At 43.3% G+C, this 22262-nt stretch overlaps 1 protein-coding gene across 1 annotated transcript in view; it reads right to left on the bottom strand.

The window, feature by feature from the left end:
• KIAA0040 (KIAA0040 ortholog) overlaps positions 1–21915 on the bottom strand; it is an 81298-nt gene extending 59383 nt beyond the window's left edge. Inside the window, exon 1 of the mRNA XM_033916172.1 lies at positions 21725–21915. The gene's annotated coding sequence lies outside the window, so the exon portion shown is untranslated. The remainder of the gene's footprint in view (positions 1–21724) is intronic.
• Positions 21916–22262: the final 347 nt, after the last annotated feature.

Raw genomic sequence — 22262 nt, 5'->3', positions numbered from 1 at the left:
CTGTTCAATATCTTTATAAAAGACTTAGCAGAAGGGCTTCGAGGTAAAATAACATTATTTGCAGATGACGCCAAACTATGCAATGTAGTAGAAAGGAGTGCAACGGTCAAAAACTCAATATCCGACAATATGACGCATGACCTACTCCTATTGGAGCGCTGGTCTAGGATCTGGCAACTAGGTTTCAATGCCAAAAAATGCAAGGTCATGCACCTTGGCAGCCAAAATCCATGCAAAAGTTACACCCTTAATGGCGAGATCCTAGCAAGAACTGTAACAGAACGGGACTTAGGGGTGATCATCAGTGAAGACATGAAGACTGCCAATCAAGTGGAGCAGGCTTCATCTAAGACTAGACAAATCCTAGGGTGTATACGTAGAGGTTTCGTCAATCATAAGCCTGAAGTCATTATGCCATTGTATAGATCCATGGTGAGACCCCATCTGGAATACTGTGTACAATTCTGGAGGCCTCATTACCGCAAAGATGTGCTGAGGCTGGAGTCGGTCCAGCGAATGGCCACCCGGATGGTCTCAGGACTCAAGGACCTCCCGTACGAGGAACGGCTGGATAAGTTGCGGCTATACTCACTCGAGGAACGCAGAGAGAGGGGAGACATGATCGAGACGTTCAAATATCTCACGGGCCGCATCAAGGTGGAAGAAGATATCTTCTTTTTCAAAGGTCCCACGGCTACAAGAGGGCATCCGTGGAAAATCAGGGGAGGGAAGCTGCACGGTGACACCAGAAAGTACTTTTTCACCGAGAGAGTGGTAGATCGCTGGAATGGTCTTCCACTTCAGGTGATTGAGACCAGCAGCGTGCCTGATTTTAAGACAAAATGGGATCGTCACGTGGGTTCTCTTCACAGAGAAAGGTAGGGGTGGGTCATTAAGGTGGGCAGACTAGATGGGCCGTGGCCCTTATCTGCCGTCTATTTCTATGTTTCTATGTTTCTAAGGAATAAAAATGTCTTTATCTTCGCCTTAAAATTGCCAAGAGTTGTTATTTCATGTAAGTGATTTGGGATACTGTTCCAAAGAGAGGAGGCACAAACAGAGAAAATTTTGGTCCTCATTGTACTGATATATTCATTGAAGTATAAACCACTTTAGGTGAATCTTTTCATGAAAAAGCAGTTAATAAAACTAAAATAATTGGTTCATTCTATGGTATTTAGTGTAGTAGATTATTATAATACTTAATATTTTGGATTTTCAGTGCTTTTAAGAGTGGGACATCATATGAGTGCTGAGCCTTTGCTGGCCTAGTTGTATTGGCTCTCTGTTTAGGAACACTGTAGATTTAAACTATTGGTTTTGACATTTAAAATCTTAGTGTGAGAAACCAGAATATTTGTGTGAAAGATTACAGAAATATGTGCCAACAAAGAGTTTGTGGTCTGTGCAGTGCAATCTATTAGTGGTTTCCAGTGTAAGGATGGTATAGAAGTGGCAAACTAAAGCTTTTTGGATGAAAGCACTAGAGGAGTGGAATGCTTTGCTGGGCTGAGTTACATGCAGTTTCAAACTGATTGATTTTTAGAAAAAAAATGTAAAATGTTTTTGTTTCCTTGATGACACTATTTAATTGGAGGGAAGATAATGAGAGAATGTCAAGGGATTTTATTGTTGTGAAGCTGTCAGGGGTAGAGTTATTCTGTGTTGAATTGTTTATTGACTTGCGGTTCAAACTCCCAGTTCACAGAAAGGCAGTATATCAAATCCATGACCCTTGACCCTTCTGTGGAAAAGTTTTCCTTGCAGAGCCTCTGTGTGTACAAGAAGATCTCATGGAGGAGGGAAAAGCTTTTGTAAAGCTCAGTTGAAGTAAACTGGTTTGTTCAGCACTTGGGAAATCAATAACCCCAAAAGGACTGACTTTCAACAGAATGGATCATTGATAAAGGAAATGTATGATGTTGTATGTCTCCTAGAATGAAAGATTTGCTCAAAGCAGTATTTGTTTGGTATGAGTATTTGAGGTGAAGAGGAAAATCTACCCCTGTGTCTTGAAACAAAATCCCCTCCTCCCCCTGGAGAGAACCTATTCCTTTGGGGAAGAGTGTACATGTGCTGTGTGAGAGAACCAGGAAAAAATAAATGTTCTTAAGGGCCTTTGGGAATGAGAGCTGCCTCAAGCATTGCCCCAAGGTACCTCTTACAGCTTTAATACCTTACTTACCTTACTCATGTATAAATCTATGAGAGTAAGGATAAAAATTTAAATGCTTAAAGAAGGCCAACAGATGACTAGAGGAAAATGTTCTACTGTTGAACAAGAAGACTTAGGTTTTATGGTTATGAGGTTGGTCTGTGAGCTATTAGGCTCCAGGGATAAGATTAGAGGATATGGTGACTCAGTCAAAGTCAGAAGTGAAAGTTCTGGGCCTAATCCTGGTTCCTGGATTCAGTGGCGTACCTAGCATATGTGGCACCTGGGGCACATCATTTTGACACCCCCCATCTGTATGAAAAACATAATTTTTAGTAACAATCCACATGTCACACAAGAGTGTACCTAGGAAAAGGCAGCATCTTACATACTGCAGTGAGCAGAACGTCAATAAACCCATTGTAAAACTAAACAAGTCAGACTAGTACAGATCAATTCTACACGAGAGTTATGGAAACTCGAAAGACTATGGTTGAAATCAGGAGATAGTGAAGGGAGATCGAATTGGAGATTAAAACTAAAAGAATACAAGAAACTAATAACAGAGAAACACACAAACTTTTACGCCCAATAAATAGGCTCACCAAACACCAATAGTAGAAACCTCTTCAAATTAGTTAACAATCTTTATGATACTCAGGCCTTATCCAGTTCCACCTTAGATTCCCCACCATCTGCAAACGCCTTGGCCGAATTTTTTAAGAACAAAATAAATAACTTATGATCCACACTAACGGTCTCCACAACCAACCACTGGTCCTACCCAGTTGCTCAACACAAAGATGGACCTAGGGTTGACATGTCCTGGAAGAACTTCACTACTCCTTCCTGGTAACAATTCTGCAAAACTTACATGAAATACACTGATTCCTATTGCAGATTAGACTGCTGCCCACCAAACATTATGAAAGTTGCTCCAGTCACCTTCAAAGCCAAGCTTTACTACTGGCTTTCCTCTCTATTGCAGACCGGTACATTTCCCGAGGATCTCGGCCAGATTTTGATCACACCAATTGTAAAAAATCCTAAAGAATATACTAAGCAGATATCTAATTACAGACCCATTGCGAGCACTCCCTTATTTGTAAAGCTGATGGAAGGTTTGCTCAATCAGGACTTAGTAATACATTTAGATAAATTCAGCATACTACACAACAACCAATCAGGCTTTCGATCAGGGTACAGTACCGAAACTGTCATTGCTTAACTACTAGATTTCCTCCATAGCCTTTTCAGTCAAGGTAAAAGTGCTCTAGTCCTACAATTAGACTTAAGCAATGCCTTCGATCTGGTCGATCATACCATTCTGATCGAGTGTTTGATGTCAACTGGACTTTCAGGTAATGTATTAAAATGGTTTCAGGGCTTTTTGACTAAATGATCGTATCAAGTCTACAGTGATAATAAACAATCCAGTAGCTGGGTAAACTCTTGCAGAGTGCCGCAGGGCTCCCCCCTTTCCCCAACATTGTTTAACATTTACCTCGCCTCACTGGGGAACTTCCTGCATAGCTAAAAAGTCAAATTCTACATCTACGCAGACGACATCACTGTAGTCATCCCCCTTACTTCCCTGTTGTCTGAAACAAAGAATCATCTGTCATTTATTTTAAATCAGATCGGATTATGGATGACCGAATTCAAACTAAAACTCAACTCAGACAAAACCAAATTTTTCTAAGCAAGCCCAAATGGCAAAATTGAAGACTCAACAATTTTTGTGAATGGTCAGGCCTTCCCTATTGAAGATTCCATAAAGATTCTGGGAGTGACCCTGGACTGACACCTTACCCTAAATATACACACGGACTTTTTGGTTAGGAAATGCTTCTCGATCATATGAAAACTCAGAACCATCAAAAAATATTTTGACGCAGTATCATTCCGCTCATTGGTTCAATCTTCCATTCTATGCACACTTGACTACTGCAACATCATTTATTTGGGTACCTTCAAAAAAAACCTACAACGACTCCGAATCATCCAAAATTCAGCGGTTCGACTGATTTTGGGGTTGAGAAAATGGGAACACATCAGTCCCTACTATCAAAAACTTCACTGGCTGCCCTTGGAAGCACGAGTTTTGTTTAAATTCTTTTGCCTTTGCTATAAATCAATTTTTGGCCTGACCCTTTTGTATCTGGTTTTTCAATTTATTCTGGACAGTTCCATTAGGTCCACACACAGAATTCATTTGTTCTCCTTTCCATCATTAAAGGACTGCCACTACAAAAGATTCCTGGACAGAACTCTTGTCTCTCAGGCAGGTAAATGGAACAAATGGCTGACTAACATCATCAACCACTCCTCATCTTACCTCAATTTAAGAAAATCAATAAAAATGAATTTGTTTAACTGATTGTAACCTATGAATCTAGTGTATCTCTTCTCCCAACCTGTACCTTATTTTCGATGACTTTGCATTGTAACTTCTTCGACATTGTATTGTAACTACTTTGATGACTTTGTATTGTAATTACTTCGCTGGTTGTCCAGCGCCTCTTGTTGTAAACAACTTCGAACTATCACGGCATTGGCGGTATATAAAAAAATTAATTATTATTATTATTATTATTACACAGTTAATCCTTATAGAAAACCATGTCTTTTTGAACACAGAACAAAACACCTTCGCCTAGTATGTAATCACAAACTAACCCCTCCCCCTTTTACAAAACTGTAGTGTGGTTTTTAGCCATTGTGGTAACAGCTCAGATGCCAACGATAAAAAACGCTCTACAGTTTTGTAAATGGGGAGATAGAATAAAAATACGTAGACAAAAGATTAAACTGAAGCACCAAGAAGCTGGACTCTGCATACAATGCAATAACACAGAAACAGCAATGCATCTCCTCTAAAGCAAAAAAAAAAAAAAATAAATATAATTTTTTTCTACTTTGTCTTCTCTGGTTTCTGCTTTCCTTATCTTCTTGTCACTCTCTTCCTTTCATCCACCCTCTCTCTGCCCCTTCTATATGGCATCTTCTCTCCTTCTATTCACCTTCCAGAAACTTTATGCCTCCCCTTCCATCTCTCCCACACCCCCATGGTCTGGCATTTCAGTCTCTCCTCTCCCTTCCCCCTACTTCCATCAGCATCTGCCCTCTTTCCCACCCTTCCATACCACCCTGACCCCCTTTCTCACCCTTCACCATACTTCCATACCACCCTGACCCCTTCTCACCCTCCACACCTTTCCTTACCACCCTGACCCCCTTTCTCACCCTTCACCACATTTCCATACCACCCTGACCCCTTTATCACCCTTCACCATGCTTCCATACCACCCTGACCCCCTTTATCTCCTTCCACCACCCTACTATGCTTCTTTCTCTCTCCATCGAAATCAGCAAGGTCCTGTGATGACAACTACTGCTGCCTCTGCTCCGGAAGATGTAAATGACATCGGAAGGGGGCTGGGCCAACAGACACAGGGAGTTGTGGCAAGGTCCCGCAATGACTGTGGCTGCCGGTCCACCCCCCTCCGACATCACTTATCTCTTCCGAAGCAGTGGCAGCAGTAGTTGTCATCGCGGGACCTTCGTGCACTTCAGCGCAGCTGCCGTATTTATGCTCTGGAATAAATACGGCAGCTGCCCTGAGGTGCCGATTTCAGCAGCGAGCTTCCGGACCCAGCCGGCTGTGCACCCCCTTGGAGCGTGCACCTGGGCGGACCTCCCCCCTGCTCCTCCCCCTTGGTACGTCACTGCCTGGATTCCCACTTATCAATGAGGAGCCAGAACTGTAGTAGTAAATGAGACTTTTGTATGTTAATGGAAATTCAGAGCATTTATTGGTACTTAGAGAATAAAGATCTAATCACTAGTACTTATCATTTCTAAAGTGCCACTAGAAAGTCGTTTTATAGACTACACTCGTACACACAGTTTTTATTACATTGTTTTGCAATTTTAAGCTTGTGGCTCTTAGCAAGGCTGGACCCTAGAAGAAGGTCATTGTTATGACCGAAACACGGCCCGTGTCGGGTGTATGCCACATCTACATTGTGTCCTTTGTGTTACTGTATATTTTATTGCATATATCTCTGCACCATTATTAAAATAAATTTTATAATCAAGATCATCTGTTTCATGTTTTTTTGGAACTATCTTGGTGGACCTTGTTTGTGTTTTTTTTTGCACTGGAAAGATGCAGCAATGTACAAAAACACATGAGACAGTTCCTACTTGACAGAACTTACAGTCTATTCAAGACTGACAAATAGGGCAAGGAAGGGATAAGGGAGTTTCATTTATTATGGGAATAATTAAAACAAAATTGGGAGTGAACAGGTGGACATCCATTAAGACAGGATATTTTACCACTAGTCATGATCTTTTAGCACAGGGTCCCATTTTATGACACGAGACCCCGCACTAAAATGGCATGTTATCTGTCTTATAAAATCTGTCTTATAAATAGCCCTCTTTGATAAGTCACTCCCCCTTAATTCTTAGCAGCTTTTAAAAGGTGAGCTTTTAGGCCTAGATTTTCAAACCGGCGCCAATATCGGCGGCCACTTTAAAAGCAGCTGCCAATTGCATGAAATCATGCATCGGCGCTGGTTTCAGAATCACGCTGACACGAAAGATAGGCACCAGAAATGTAGGCCTGGGTTTTCTGGGCCTACATTTCCAGCACCTATCTTCACGTGAATCATATCTACATAGGTGCTTTAGGCTGCTCGATGACACTTCCAGTATTGGCCACGCCTACCAGAGCCTAATGTGCCTACGCAGGTGCGATTCCAGCACCGATTTTCTAGGAACCAGTATGCGCCTCAAATCTAGGTTAAAAACGCCATTTAGATATATGCCTTGACATATGCTGGAACTATTTTTAATATCTTTGATGACTCTTTTGTTATAAAGAAAAGGTATAAGAGACTACTGGCTATTTTGACAGCTATGGCTATTCAATCAATTTTAAGAGTATTTGATAAGATTAATTGTAGAATTTCAAGTGATATATCTATGTTAAAATGTTAATACCAATGTTGATGTACTTGATGTAAGTTATAAAATGAATAAAGAATTAAAAAAAAAAGAGTATGGAAGGACTCACCATCATTATCGTTTCGGTTCTGGTGGAATCGTTTGTCTGGTTGGGAAATATGAATTAATTGTTATGGAAAAGAAAAGAATTTGATAAAATATGGCTACCTGTTAAAACATTTGTGGAAAATAATAAGGTTAGAGGTGAATAATATGCATATGTGTGTTTGAATATGATATTACACTCTCTATATGAGGGGGTAGGGGGTGGGGTGGGAATTATTTATTTTAGACTTATATGTATCCCTTGCTTACGTTACGTTAATTGTTTAAACATTTTAAAGTAAATTCTACTAATTGTTTTATGTGGAAAGGTTTTCAATTAAAAAATATTTTAACTAAAAAAAAAATGCCATTTGGATGACATTTTTAACAGAGGTATGGGCTCCTACTGGTGTTTAGAAAATCAGTGCTGGTTCATGAATCCAGGCCTTAGTCTAGATTTAAACAGAGCCAGAGAGAAAGCATTACAGACTGGTTCAGGAAGTCTGTTCCAGATGTACGGCTCATTAAGGTGGAAGGGATGGATATTCCATGCACCGATGGCACTACATTTGGAATACTTTAATGCAGTTTCTATATAAAAATCAAATAAGATGCCTTCATTTATAAAAAAACAACACTTTGGCTCACCAGGTTTCAGGGTTAGGGCAGCAAGAACACATTATCCCTCTAGTGAAGACCTTACATGAGCTTCCAGTAGGGCACAGATCACCATTTAGAGAAGAATTCATTAACAGATGCTACCGCGTTAGTGCATGCTAATGATTAGTACACACTAAATACTAAAGACGCCCATAGCGCCAATTGATAAATTTCCCTTCTTAAGATCTTAGTTTTAGTATTTAAAGCCATAAAATTTAGCCTGAACTGTTTGGCTTATTGTACTATAGGGCCCTTTTGCTAATGCTTAGTGCATGCTAACGGACATTAGTGTTTGCCGAATGCTATGTGGGCCATAGATATTAAACAGGACATGTAGCATTTAGCATATGCTAATGTCTGTTAGCACGCACCAAACTTTAGTTCAAGAGCCCCTATGTTTCTGATCACCTGCAGCTACTTCTGAGAATCAAATAACTTGATGCTGGTAACAGAGCCTTAGGGGGCATTTTCAATAGAAAGTCTAAGTCTGACTTTGGACGTTTCCTATAAAACGTCCAAAACTGGACTTCCAGAAGGGTCCATTTTTGAAAATGCTGGACATCAAAATTTTTTTTTTTGAAAATCGTCTAGTTGGACGTCTATATGTCCAGCGTCAGGATGTCTATCTTTATTCCCCATTTTCGACCACAATACCATTCAAGTTGAATAAATCCAAATGAAACCCATTTGGATGTGAGATGGGCCAGCTTTCTAATGAAATGGCCACACAGACATGCCAACAGAACATTAGGACACATTAGAAGACACTTATAATAATAATAATAATTTTTATTTTTATATACCGCCAAAGCCATAATAGTTTGAGGCGGTTTACAATAAGAAGAGCTGGACAATCAGCGAAGATAGGCACAATGAAAAGTCATTGAATACATGTGTTAGAGCTGGACAATTAGCGAAGATAGGCACAATGAAAAGTCATTGATACATGTGAGCTGGATACAGAGATAAGAGGAGCTGGAACAATCAGCACACGATCAGCGAAAATAGGCACACTGTAAAGTTGTCAAGTACAAGTAGGCAGGGTACTAAGAAGGCTTGAGAGATCTTGGTTACAAATTGGTTAGAGTAAAAAGGGAAAGGGCTTTAAGAGATCTTAGGTTACAAATTTGTTGTACAAGTTAGTTTTTACTAGTTTTCTATAACTTAGGATGAGGAGTGTGTAATAATGTTACAGCCAATTGTTCAGATGACCTGCTTGGAAGGCGAGTGTTCTTCCAAGAATCTTCTATATCGGCAGGCCTTTATAGATGGATGGATAAACATATGGATTCTGCGTGTAGGCCTAATGGAATAATCCAAGTTGAAATGAGAGAGCAAGTACATAGGGGCCAAACCAAGAATAGATTTGAAACGAAGACAGGCAAATTTGAACAGAACTCTTACCTCCAGGAGCAGCCAATGAAGTTTTTGATAGTAGGGGGGTAATGTGATCCCATTTTTTAATACCAAAAATCAATTGTACTGCCGAGTTTTGAATAATTCGGAGTCTTTGTAAGGCTTTCTTGAAAGACCCCAAGTAAATGATGTTGCAGTAGTCGAGCATGCTTAGAATGGAGGATTGCACCAGTAGACGGAATGAAGTTGTGTCGAAGTACTTTCTGATGGTTCTTAGTTTCCATAAAATCGAGAAGCCTTTTTTTTTACCAATAATTCCATGTGTGCATCTAGAGTAAGGTAACGGTCCAGAGTCACTCCCAGAATTTTTATGGAATCAACAATGGAAAGGCTTGTCCATTCAAAGAAATTAAAGAATCTTTGATTTTGTCATTCGGACTCGCCAGGAAGAATTTGTTTTTTGCTGGGTTGAGTTTCAGTTTGAATTCCATCATCTATTGTTCAATTTGCTTTAAAATAGAAGCCAGATGGTTCTTAGTCTCAGAAGTCAGGTTTGTTAGGGGGAAAACTATGGTGATGTCGTCAGCATAGATGTAAAATTTGACTTTTAAGCTTTGCAGTAAATTACCCAATGAGGCTAGGTAAATGTTAAACAGTGTAGGGGATAGGGGGGAACCCTGTGGGACTCCACATGAGTTAACCCAGCTGAATGAGTAATTGTTGTCACAGTAAACTTGGTACGATCGTTTAGTCAGAAAGCCCTGAAACCATTTTAACATGTTATCCAAAATACCAATTGATTCCAGACAGTCAATTAGGATGATGTGATTGACTAGGTCGAAGGCACTACTTAGATCAAATTGCAGGACCAGTGCACTTGTACCCTGACTTAATAAGCTGTGGAGGGAATCTAGCAGTGAGGCAATAACTGTTTCCGTGCTAAAACCGGAGCAAAAACCTGACTGGTTATCATGTAGTATGTTGAATTTATCTAAGATAGGTTACTAAGTCCTGGTTGACCAAACCTTCCATCAGCTTTACAAAAAAGCGAATGGTTGCGATGGGTCTGTAGTTCAATGTCAGCTTGAAAGATTCCTTGGGATTTTTTATGATCGGAGTGATTAGAATCTGGCCTAAGGTCTCAGGGAAGGTACCTGACAGTAGAAGAGAGGTAAGCCAATTATGTAATCTGGTTTTGAAGGCGACTGGACCAGCTTTCATAATATTTGGAGGGCAACTGTCTAATTTGCAGTAGGAATCGGTATATTTTAAATAAAATTTGCAGAATTGTTGCAAGGTAGGAGTGGTAAAATTATTCCAGATCATGTCTACCCTAGGTACAGTCATGAGTTGAACAACTGGGTAGTCAGAATGGTTGGTTGTAGCGGCCGAAAGGAAGGATCTCAGGTTGATGATTTTGTTGCTAAAGTACTCAGCCAGAGCATCGGCCAATGGTGGGGGGTCTGAGGAAGGGTGGGAGAGGGTCTGTATGTCGTAAAGATTGTTGACTAATTTAAACAGATTTCTGGTGTTGGTATTTGGAGAACCAATTTTTTGAGCGTAAAAATTAGTACGTTTTGTTGTTATTAAGTTTTTATATTTTAAATTTAGTCTCCAATTCATTCTTCCTTTACTGTCTCCTGATTTCAGCCATTGTCTTTCAAATTTTCGTAACTCCCGTTTCACTGTTCCTAGTTCAGCGTCGAACCAGCCATCTAGGTGAACCCTTTAAAACCCTTTAAAACTCCCCTAAAACCTACTAAATCCACTTATCCACCACCCCAATAGCCCTAAATCCACTTATTCACCACCCCAATAACCCTTATGGTAGTACAGTAGGGTTTTGGTGGTTTGACATTGACCACTATAAATGTAGTAGTTAGAGTGGCTTATGGGCCTGGCTCCTTCTCTCTATGGTTCACTAGCCTACCCATCTGACTACTTAAGACAATTGTGTAATGCTCTACTAGGCTTTCCCATACCAAGTGCTGCTGTTCTTGAGCCAGTTATGTACTATTACATTCAAATTTAGGGGGGTTAAGTGACCACTGGGGGAGTGAGTGGGGTTCATTACTTAATCCCTCCAGTGGTCATCTGGTCAGTTTGGGTATCCTTTTGACACTTAGATGCTTCTCAAACAGGTCTAGTTGAAAACCTTGGCCTACATTTCAGCCGCTTATCTTTGTTGGTAGACTACAGCAGCTGATCGCAGCAGGGGAATTCCCCCCTCCCCCATAAGCTGAATGGCAGGGACTACCCAAAGCCGTGATTCTGTAACCGGCGCCTTAGAATGATTGACAGGCAATCTGATTTGGGTTACAGAATCGCGGCTCTCTGCCACTCAGCTGATGGGGGGAGGGGGGGGGATTCCATGATCTGCTGCTGTGGGTTTTCCAGGCCTACATTTCAGCCGCCTATCTGCTATTCAAAAAATTTATCCAGATGTCTTAACTCTACCCCCTGTTCTCCTCTGTCCTTACAAATTCCCCCTCAAAGTCTCTCCCTCTCTGTAAATCTTTCTCCTCAAAGTCTCAACCATGTAAACAGCTCCCCAAACTGTAAATTTCCTGGAACTGTCTAGTCATCTTTTCGTAATCCAAAACCCTAAATTGTAATTTTCCTGGAAATGTCCAGCTAGTTTCTTTTGTAATCCGCCCAGAATTGCAAGGTACGGGCGGAATAGAAGCCATTAATATAATGTAATGTAATGCAATGATTTGTGACTGGGTAGCCACTTTAGTCTGCCTAACGCTACTTCCAGTATTGGCCATGCCTACTTTGGCCTAAAGCGGCTACTTCAGCCACCTTTTATTTAGGCACTTCAACACTGCCATTTCTGACTGCATTTTTCAATTCCTTTGGCATCGGCAGGGCGCCTACCGACACCTAAATTTAGGTGCTGGATATAGAGTTTTCCCCCGAGTGTCCTCAGGGATATAAAGTTAAATAATGAATAACTAAATATGGCTGCCTGGCTTCACTTCTGTTTACTTGGAAGAGCCAGATAGATAACAACAGCATAGAAAAAAAAACTAGCATTCTGTCCTCGTCGCTGATATAATGTATATCCTAGTAACATACTCTCTATTTATTATACAAATGTTTGTGAATGTAATCTATGTATTACACAGTGGTTCATCTTTATAACGAATGGACAGGAAGCCAATGTGTTTTTCTGCAATAAAGAGGATTTACCATGGAGGAATTCTACTGGTTTATTAATTGCATGGAAAATTTATGGAACAGGCTTTTGCTTTGTTATAACTAGGAGTGTTGTAAAGTAGTTTTACGAAGCACTTGGGTACATGCAGTATGTTTGCTGTGACTCATATTTTAATTCAAAGTTTGGCTTCTATAACTAAATCATATTTTTCCTTTAGTTACCGTGATACCTTGTGATATACAGTATAAACAAAATTCAAGCAGCTATTTTTTGTAGCTAATTTGAGTTACTGGCAACTTTAAATGATAGAATGCTTATTTGCCTGGAAATAGAAGCCTGGTGTTGCTAACTTTTTCAGGTTAGTCCTCATGTGTCAAGGGCTGCTGTTCAAACCTGATACATTTTCCATTGTGCTTACAAACCCATCGACACCCAAAAACGGTGTCCAGAAAGAGCAATATGTACGTACGTATAATGTTGAATGCTCATTGTTCCTCAAGCCATTCCTGGAGTACTCCCTGGCTTGTCTGGTTTTCAGGTTGGAGAACAGACGGCTCAGGGGTGATATGATAGAGGTTTATAAAATAATGAGTGAAGTGGAAAGGGTGGATGTGAATAGCTTGCTCACTTTTTACAAAAATACTAGGACTAGGGGACATGCGATGAAGCTACTAAGTAGTAGATTTAAAACAAACCAGAGAAAATATTTCTTTACACAACGTGTAATTAAACTCGAATTTCTTGCCAAAGATTGTGGTGAAATCAGTTAGGTTAGCAGAGTTTAAAAAAGGTTTGGATAATTTCCTGACTGAGAAGTCCATAGGCCGCTATTGAGATGGCTTGGAGAAATCCACTGCTTATTTCAAGGATAAGCAGCATAGAATCTGTTTTGCTACTTGGGATCTAGTTATGTGCTTGGGACCTAGGCTGGCCACTGTTGGAAACAGGATACTGGGCTTGATGGCCCTTCAGTATGACAATTCTTATGTTCTTATCACTATGACTTAGGAAAAACTGTAAAGGCTCACCGGATTAGCTGTAAGTACTTATGTAATTATTTTTCATCTTTAAATAGAAATCTGAATAAAGGAGCCTTGCCCCGCCCCTGCCCCATCCCCGTTTATCTGTTTTCTTCTTTACTTCTTTATTTCCACTTGTATTTCTTTCTTTCTTTTATTCAAAACAAGCAAAGATTAGCATACCAGAGCACAGTTTTTCTTCTATGCCACCCCCAAACATCTCTGAACAAATTCTCTTTCCTTCCCTTCCCACCTACTTATCCAGTATTTTAACTCTGAACCCTTTCCATACATATATAAAAGTGTTCAAATATATTGTCCAAAATATAAGTCTGTATTAATAACCATGTTTACAACGCCTCACTCTGTCAACCAACTGTAACCCATATGTATGTATAAACAACCATATTTGTAACTCCTCTAGTACGTTCCACTCCATTTATGTTAACTTGTAACAAAACTACAAGGCAAGCGGTCCACCAAAGAATCCAACATGAATCAAAAGAAGATCGGTAGAAAAAAAAGGAGATTCAAATCAGGTTTATTCAAGGTGCTCCCAAGAACCATGCCCGATGCATTTCGTCAAACAAGGCTAGTCAACGCTAACAGAAAACCATGTCTTTCATATACACGGAACATAGATATACTCTCACCTAGTATGGAATAAGTAATCATAAACTAAAAATAAAAATATGTAGATAAAGGTTAAACTGAACCGTCAAGAAGCCAAACTGCAAACAGTGAAACACCACAGAAACAATGACACATAGACCCCTAATACTCTGCAAAATATAAATATAGCAGATGTACATTTGAAGAAATTGACACATTTTGATCACTATTGAAAATAAAATAATTTTTCCTACCTTTGTTGTCTGGTGATTTCATGAGTCTCTGGTTGCACTTCCTTCTGACTGTGCATCCTTTCTTTCTTCCTCCTGCATGCTTCCTTTCCTCCACACCTCATCCCAACCAACAGGTGGACAAAGGAGAACCCATAGACATAATTTACCTAGACTTCCAGAAAGCCTTCGATAAGGTACCACATGAGCGGTTGCTCAGGAAGCTATGGAACCATGGGGTGCACGGGGAGGTCCACCGATGGATCAAAAACTGGCTGGCAGACAGGAAGCAGAGGGTTGGTGTAAAGGGCCATTACTCGGACTGGCAAGGGGTCACGAGCGGGGTTCCTCAAGGATCGGTGCTGGGACCGCTCCTGTTTAACATATTCATTGACGACCTGGAGGCGGGAACAAAATGTGAGGTCATCAAATTTGCAGATGACACCAAACTATTCAGCAAGGTTGAAACCACGGTTGACTGCGAGAATCTCCAAAGGGATCTTACGACATTGGAAGAATGGGCGAAAAAGTGGCAAATGAGCTTCAATGTAGGGAAATGCATATAGGGAGAAGGAACCCGATGTTCACTTACAAAATGGGGGGATCAATGCTAGGGGTCAGTAATCTGGAAAGAGACTTGGGAGTGATGGTAGACACGACATTGAAGGCGTCGGCACAATGCGCCACAGCCTCGAGGAAAGCAAACCAAATGTTAGGTATCATTAAGAAGGGTATCTCGACCAGAACGAAGGAAGTCATCCTGCCACTGTACCGGGCTATGGTGCGCCCGCATCTGGAATACTGTGTACAGTACTGGTCACCGTACCTCAAAAAGGACATGGCAATGCTTGAGGGAGTCCAGAGAAGAGCAACTAAACTGATTAAGGGTATGGAAAACCTTACATACACTGACAGACTGAAGAAGCTGGGGCTGTTCTCCCTGGAAAAGCGGAGACTCAGAGGAGATATGATAGAGACCTTCAAGATCCTGAGGGGCATCGAAAAGGTTGACAAAGACAGATTTTTCAATTTGAAAGAAACCACAAGAACAAGGGGTCACTCGATGAAATTGAAGGGGGACAGGTTTAAAACAAACGCAAGGAAGTACTTTTTCACACAGAGGGTGGTGGACACATGGAACACCCTTCCGGAGGCCGTGATAAGAAATAGCACAGTACAGGGTTTCAAGGATGACCTGGATAGGTTCCTGGAAGACAAAGGGATTGAGGGGTACAGATAAGAGCAGTGGAAGGTTTAGAGATAACTGTAGAGGTAGGCAATAAAATTAGTCAGGGACCGCTGACCAGGCAATATGCCTGATGGGCCGCCGCATGAGCGGACCGCTGGGCTGGATAGACCTCTGGTCTGCCCCGGCGGAGGCGACTACTTATGTACTTATGTACTTATCTCTCTCTGTCCGTCCATGAATTCAACTTTTTCTTCCTCTTTCCCTGTCCCCTTTCTTTCTTTCTCTCCCTGCCCCCTCTTTCTTTCTTTCTCTCTCCCTGCCCCTTTCTTTCTTTCAGGCTTTCTTTCTTCCTGCCCCTCCCCTTTCTTTCTCTCTCTCCGCCGCTGCTGCTGATTTTGCCAAGCCACTGCCCTTGATTTCCTCCTGCTTCTCTGACGCGACGGGCCCACAAAACTTTCTGTCCGACGTCAAAACTGAAGTCGGAGAGGAAGTTCCGGGCCAGCCAATCGCTACCTGGTTGGCCCGGAACTTCAGAATTGATGTCGGGGGGGGGGGGAGGAGGGAGGGGAGGAAGAAGGCTTGTGATCCTGCCGTGTCGGGGAAGCAAGAGGAAAGCAGATGACCATCGCGGCTCAAAAGAGAAGGCCCGGAAGGCCCGGGCCCGGGACATCTGCTCTCCTTATCCCCCCTAACGCCGGCCCTGCCTTGGGGGGAAAGATGAGACATTTTGACAGTACGGGGGGAGGAGGAGGCGAGTCAAGAGATCGCTTCTCCCCTGAAGACAAACTTGTCCTTTTCAGAGGGGCCCCAACATGGCAGCTGTTCTCACAAGCTGCCAGCGGCTGCCCCAAAGTTTTCTCTCTGCCGCAACTTCCCGTTTCCGACAGGGCAGATCGCAGTAGAGGGAAAACTTTGGGGCAGCCACCAGCTGCTTGTGAACAGCTGCCGTGTTGGGGCCCCTCTGAAAAGGACAATGTAGGAGTTCAATCAAGAAGTTCGGACCGCGGGACCCACTGGATCTGTTGGGCTGTTTGCTCCCCCCCTGACAATTCCGGGCCCTAGGCACGTGCCTCCTGGGCCTATCCTTTAATCCGGCCCTGGCCCTAATCCCTGCTGAACCTGCGTACGTTCTGGTTCAGCAGGAACTTGTCTAACTTTGTCTTGAATCCCTGGAGGGAGTTTTCCCCTATAACAGCCTCCAGAAGAGCGTTCCAACAGCGGCAATTCTTATGTTCTTATGTTCTTTATCTCCATTTATTTGCATACCTACTATTCACTATTTTGAGAAATATTAGGAAACTACACAGTCGAGTCACGTTATTATGACCACTGCCCACCTCTGATGTCAGGGACGCATAGCCAAGGAATGAATGCACATTCCCCTGTCCTAAGACCTGAAATTCCTTTCTGCCTTTTCCTTCTCGGGTTCCAGCCTCCTCCATTCTCTCTCTAACTCCAACTGCAGTTTTGTCTCTCTTCCCATCTCCCCTTTCTGGTCTGAGCCACTGTCTCTTCCTCTATCATCCTCTCACCCTCACTTGTAGGTACAGCTTCCATTCCTTTCTTCCCACCCTCCTTTTTTGGTATCTCTCCCCCCCCCCCCCCCCCCCCACACACACACTTATGGTTCCAGCATCCCATGACCTTCACCCTGAAGGATGAGCATCTATGTCTCTTCCTCTCCCCATACACTTTTGGTCAATCTCCTCCCGGGTCTGCCTTCCCTCCTTCAGTGTCGGTCTAACCTCCTTTACTTGCCTGCGGCTCTCCCAAAGCATCAGCAGCAGCCACAAATCTCCCTCCCTCTCTTCAGCCCCTGATGTAGCAGAGGTAGCCAGTCCTGACAATCCCCCCTCCCTCTCTCTCTTACCCGAAGCAGTAGTGGGTGCTAATGAGCAGAGGCAGTGCCATAAACAGGCTGCTTCTAGCCATTCCAGGCAGGGCTTTTCCTCTGCTGTGACACAGAAGAGGACAAGCCCTGCCGGGGTTGGCTGGAAGCAGCCTGTCACTGGTGAGCAGATGCAGCACCATCTACTGCTTCGGGTAAGTGAGGGAGGGAAGAGGGGTTGTCAGGACTGGTTCTGCTGCTTTGGGGGCTGGAGGAAGGGAGGGGGGTTGTCAGGACTGATTGTCTGCTGCTTTGGGGGATGGAGGGAGGGTGTGTTGTCAGGACCAGCTGCTGCTACAGCTTCAGGAGCTAGAGGGAGGGAGATTTGTGGCTGCCACTGCTGCTTCAGGAGCAGGAGGGAGGGAGGGCGGTTGTTGGGTCAGGAGCATGACTTTGGAGCTTGTCAGGTGTGGAGTGTGGGAGACAATTTATTTTTTGCTGGTTGGTTGAGAGAGCCAGTTAGTTGAATACCGGTTAACTGGGATTCTACTGTATAGACTGTGACTAACGTGCACAAATCTGTGCTTGTTGCTGATTTGCACATGCAACTTAATTACTTCAGAAGCCAATCAGTGCCGATGATTGACAATTAACAAACAATTTTCGACACTGGCATTAATTAAAATTTACACACACAACTTTGCTAAGTGTATTCTATATAATGGTGTGCATAAGTTCTACTGCATGGATCTTAAAAGTGGATGTGACCATGGGTGGGCCGTGGGTATTCCTAAAAGTTTGGCCCACTGTTATAGAATATGTCCGATCTGTTTACAGCAGGGGTGTCCAACCTGCGGCCCCGTGAAGTATTTTGTGCGGCCCCAGTCGAAGGCGATGCAGTGTTTTCCTTTGCTGCCCCCGGGTGTTTACCATCTTGCCGGCTCCCTCCTCTGTCTTGCTGCAGTGTTTGTGTGGCCCCAGAACCATTTTTTTCGGCCAATGCGGCCCAGGGAAGCCAAAAGGTTGGACACCCCTGGTTTACAGTTTAGGTGCAGACATTTACACCAGATGTTTGTTGGCATAAATGGCATATTGTGGTTGGAGATGGGCATATTCTAGAAACTGCGCATAACTCCAGATGCGTTTTATAGAAGAGTGCTACTTGTGGATATTTTGGGCACCAAATTTTTAGGCAACATAAATAGAATTCCCCCCCCCAAATCCACAGATTCTATATATAGTGCACAAAAATTGGCGCCAACTCGGATAGCACTTAGCGCGATTCTAAAATGCACGTACCTTTTATAGAATCACGCTAAAACCAGGCCTAAAAGCCTACTGCTATGCTGCACGCTGATCGGGGGTATTCTATAACAATGCATATAACTTTTAGGAATGTCCAACAATCTGCCCATGCCCCTCCCCTGACCATCCCTCCTTTTCAAATTTGTGTACTAAAACTGTGCATACTTTTTATAAAATTGAACCTTCCAAGTTGCACACGTAACTTTTAATTAGTGCCAATTAGCATAAATTATCAGTATCGATTAGGCCAATTAATCATGTTGGGCACACAAATCAGCTGTGTGCACCGATTTGCATACACAACTTAAGGTGCCATATACAGAATTTGAGAGTAAGTGCATAAATATTTAGAATATTCACGTATACTATATTGTAACCTGTTAACTATATATTATGTATGTTAGCATGTAACCCATTCTGAGTTCTTTGGGGAGGATGAGATAGAAAATGAAATAAATAAATAAATATGCTAGCATGGCCTGTAAATGCTAATCTGCAAATACCTGCGTACTGTACATAGTGTGTACTTGCAAGGGGGGTGTACACAGGGACAGAACATGGGCAAGACACGGAAAAGGGGACTTGTAAACTGTCTTTTTGTTGCTTTGGCATTTCAAAGCTGACATTCAAAGTGGTGGGCACTGGAGTAGGACTGCCAGATTTTACATTTGTCAAATCTGGAGCCCTAGACCCGCCCTAGGCCCCCTAGCCCCACCCCCGCTGCTTGCTCTGGTCAGACAGGAGGGCATCCGCGCTTGCCCGACACAATTTCGGGGGAAGCTTTTCAAAACCCGGACACTGGAGGATTAAGTAACTTGCTCAGGGTCACAAGGTGCAGCACTGGGATTTGATCGCACAACCTCTGGGTGCATAGGTAGCAGCCACATCGCTTCCAGGGCTCCTACATATGTATGTAATTTGCAGAATACTGTAAGTTCCAGGGGTAGCACCATGGCTGTCATATTCTATAAATGGTGTCCCAATTTTAGGCAATGGTAGGCATCCTACCGCTGCCTAACCAGCTAATCAGGGCACATGTTTTCTAAAAAAAAAAAAAACCCCAACAACTTGAAGCAGGCTGCCTACACTGTAGGCGTCTGTCGGAGGTGCAGGGAGACACCTGGGGACGCTTAAGCTCGCCCAAGGCTGGGCGTGGGCGTGGTTTGGCCCGAAGGTGGCCTTAGGCGAGCTTAAGTGAACCTAGTCATCTCCCTAGGGCCTGGATATGTGCTTGAAACGTAGGCCAGCAAAATGTTGGCCTACATTTCAAATAGATGCGGCCACTAAACTGATCACGGCAAGGAAATCTCCCTGCCACGATCAGCTGAGTGGCTGCGGCAGGGAACCTATCCCCTGCGAAGTTGGGAGGCAGGAGGAATTGTTCCGGGGGGGGGGGGGGGGGGGTTCAGGTGTTCCCTTGCCGCGATCAGCTCAGCAGCAACACAATTCTCTAACCGGCACCTGTGTCATAGACGCAAGTTAGAGAATCGGGGTGGTTAGGCGTCAGTCCATCAGGACAGAAGCGATTCTGTATAGGACGCCCGTGTGCGATTCTCAATAGGTGGCTGCTGAGACCAGGTGTCCTATACAGAATCAGGCCCACAAAGCTTATGAGTTCACAGTGCATGTAAGATGTTATGTCCTTGCGTTTTATCTATTGTGTATGTTTTTCTTGTGAACCGCTTAGTTGTAGGCAGACTATAAATATATAAAATAAATAATAATAAATAATATACCTGGTTAAGCTAGTATTCCAAACAGGAAAATAGCCATCTAAGTTCCTTTATAACAGTGTATTGCTGCGGCATATCAGTGTGCCTCCTGAGATTTCAGGTGTGCCTCGACACAACTCTATTGGTCCCATCGACGAGGCCAGTAGCGTGCTTGATTTCAAGCGTCGATGGGACCAACAGGTGGGGGTACCACAGGTGGGGGTACCACAGAGTTTTGCTTAAAAGATTGATACTTCAGGTGGGGGGGGGGGAGTTTGTCTTGAGCAGACTTGTGGGAGGGAGGGTTATTGTGTGGGCAGACTTGTTGGGCCGCCGGCCCTTTTCTGCCGTCAAACTCTATGTTTCTATGTTTCTAATGACGAGGAGGAAAGTCATCCGTGCTGGCTGACTGCCCAAAGGACGTAAAGCATGTCCTGTAGGAAGTCAGCCGGCGCCGATGACTCTACTCCTGGCCGGCGTCTCGCCTCCTCTCCCCGCGCCTCCGCCGAAGCAGGTCACAGCCAGATGGGCTTCCGCGCATCTGCGGACGTGGACGTGATGACATGACACGTGCGCATGACATCATTGCACCAACATCCACGCACTCCCGGGTGCCTTCCGGCCGGGGCATTGGATTTAGTGTGCCGCCAGCCGGAATGTTTGCGAGACACTGCTTTATAGAATAAGCTCCTAAATCGAGGCGCACAGTTATAGAGTTTCCCTCGTATATCCCTTTACCTCAGGTAATCACTTAAATGTTCAGCTGTCTGAGTCATGGACTTATTGTGCCTTTATGTAGTTTGTTGTAATGCGTTCCAATGTAGAGCTCAAGATAAATGCTGAAATAATAATTCCACTCCATGATGGATGGATTTGCAAATGTTACCAGACAATTGCAGACGTGCTGCAAAATGATTCACTTTTTGCACATCCTTACTTGGAAAAAGCTTGTTATGCCAGCAGAGGTTGTTTGTCTAAGAAGGATAGCACACTGGGGTCTTTCATAAGATGGGCTTGTACATGGCGTACTCTTGTGACAGGGTTTCTCCCAAGCTGGATCCGCGGTACTGGCTCCAAGAGTTCCTCAGCCTTAATGCTGCGATTATGTTTTCAGACAGTTACAAGTGGAGATAGATTTACCTGCTTAGCTTAAACACTGTGTCCCAGCTGTTCTGAGCTTGGATCTAGACCAAGACTGAAAGGACCTGGGCACAGACCCTATCTCAGCAGGTGACATAGTGATACTCTTAAGTCCAGCTAGCTTTAAGGCCTGTGAGGTAATACAAAAAGCTCTGCTGCAAGCTATTAAGGACTTAAGCTACCCGAGCATGCCAACAATAGCCATATTCCCAGGTGAAACGCAAGAAGTTTTGCTCTTCATCGAGCATTACCCCTTTAGGATGTCCCATAGTATGTGTAAAACTGAATGCATACCTTAATCTCTCTGGAAAATCTGACTGTTAGCCATCCTGGTCCGGTTAACTCTGCAAACTTTCTGTGCAAGTTTGCTTTCCCTCCTGCAATGCACTTGAAACTTGCATCTGGGAGAAACTGTGAGCAACTGTTTAAAAGCTGTTCCTGTTAGAGATCTCAGAACTTTTTCCTTCACCCCCTCCCTTCTCCTCCAGTTCTCACTCCTCCCTTTTCCCCTCAGAGCCACCCTCCCTCCTCGCCCCCCCCCCCCCCCCCATGCTCCCGGTACCTGGGCGGTACAGTTCTGAATCACAGCTGGTTTGTCACTCCTTGGTCAAAAAGAAAACACAGTACTCTTTTTCTCTTGCTGTCTTCATGTTGGCTCCTGCCTTGCATTTTTGAGGTTTGCTCGAGCTTAGCTCTGATACTGATGTAAGAGACATAACTTCCTGAGTCTGGCTTCTCTCTTTTTCACTCTTGAGCCAATATTAACCCTCCCACACAGAGTTAAGGAAACAGACATACACAAACTCTTTGTTATTACAAATAATTGTAGCCC

Source organism: Geotrypetes seraphini, chromosome 12 (genome assembly GCF_902459505.1).
Source record: "Geotrypetes seraphini chromosome 12, aGeoSer1.1, whole genome shotgun sequence".
Classification (NCBI taxonomy): Eukaryota; Metazoa; Chordata; class Amphibia; order Gymnophiona; family Dermophiidae; genus Geotrypetes; species Geotrypetes seraphini.
Note: the sequence above shows the minus strand (reverse complement) of the source record. Positions and strands in the feature narration are given on the sequence as shown.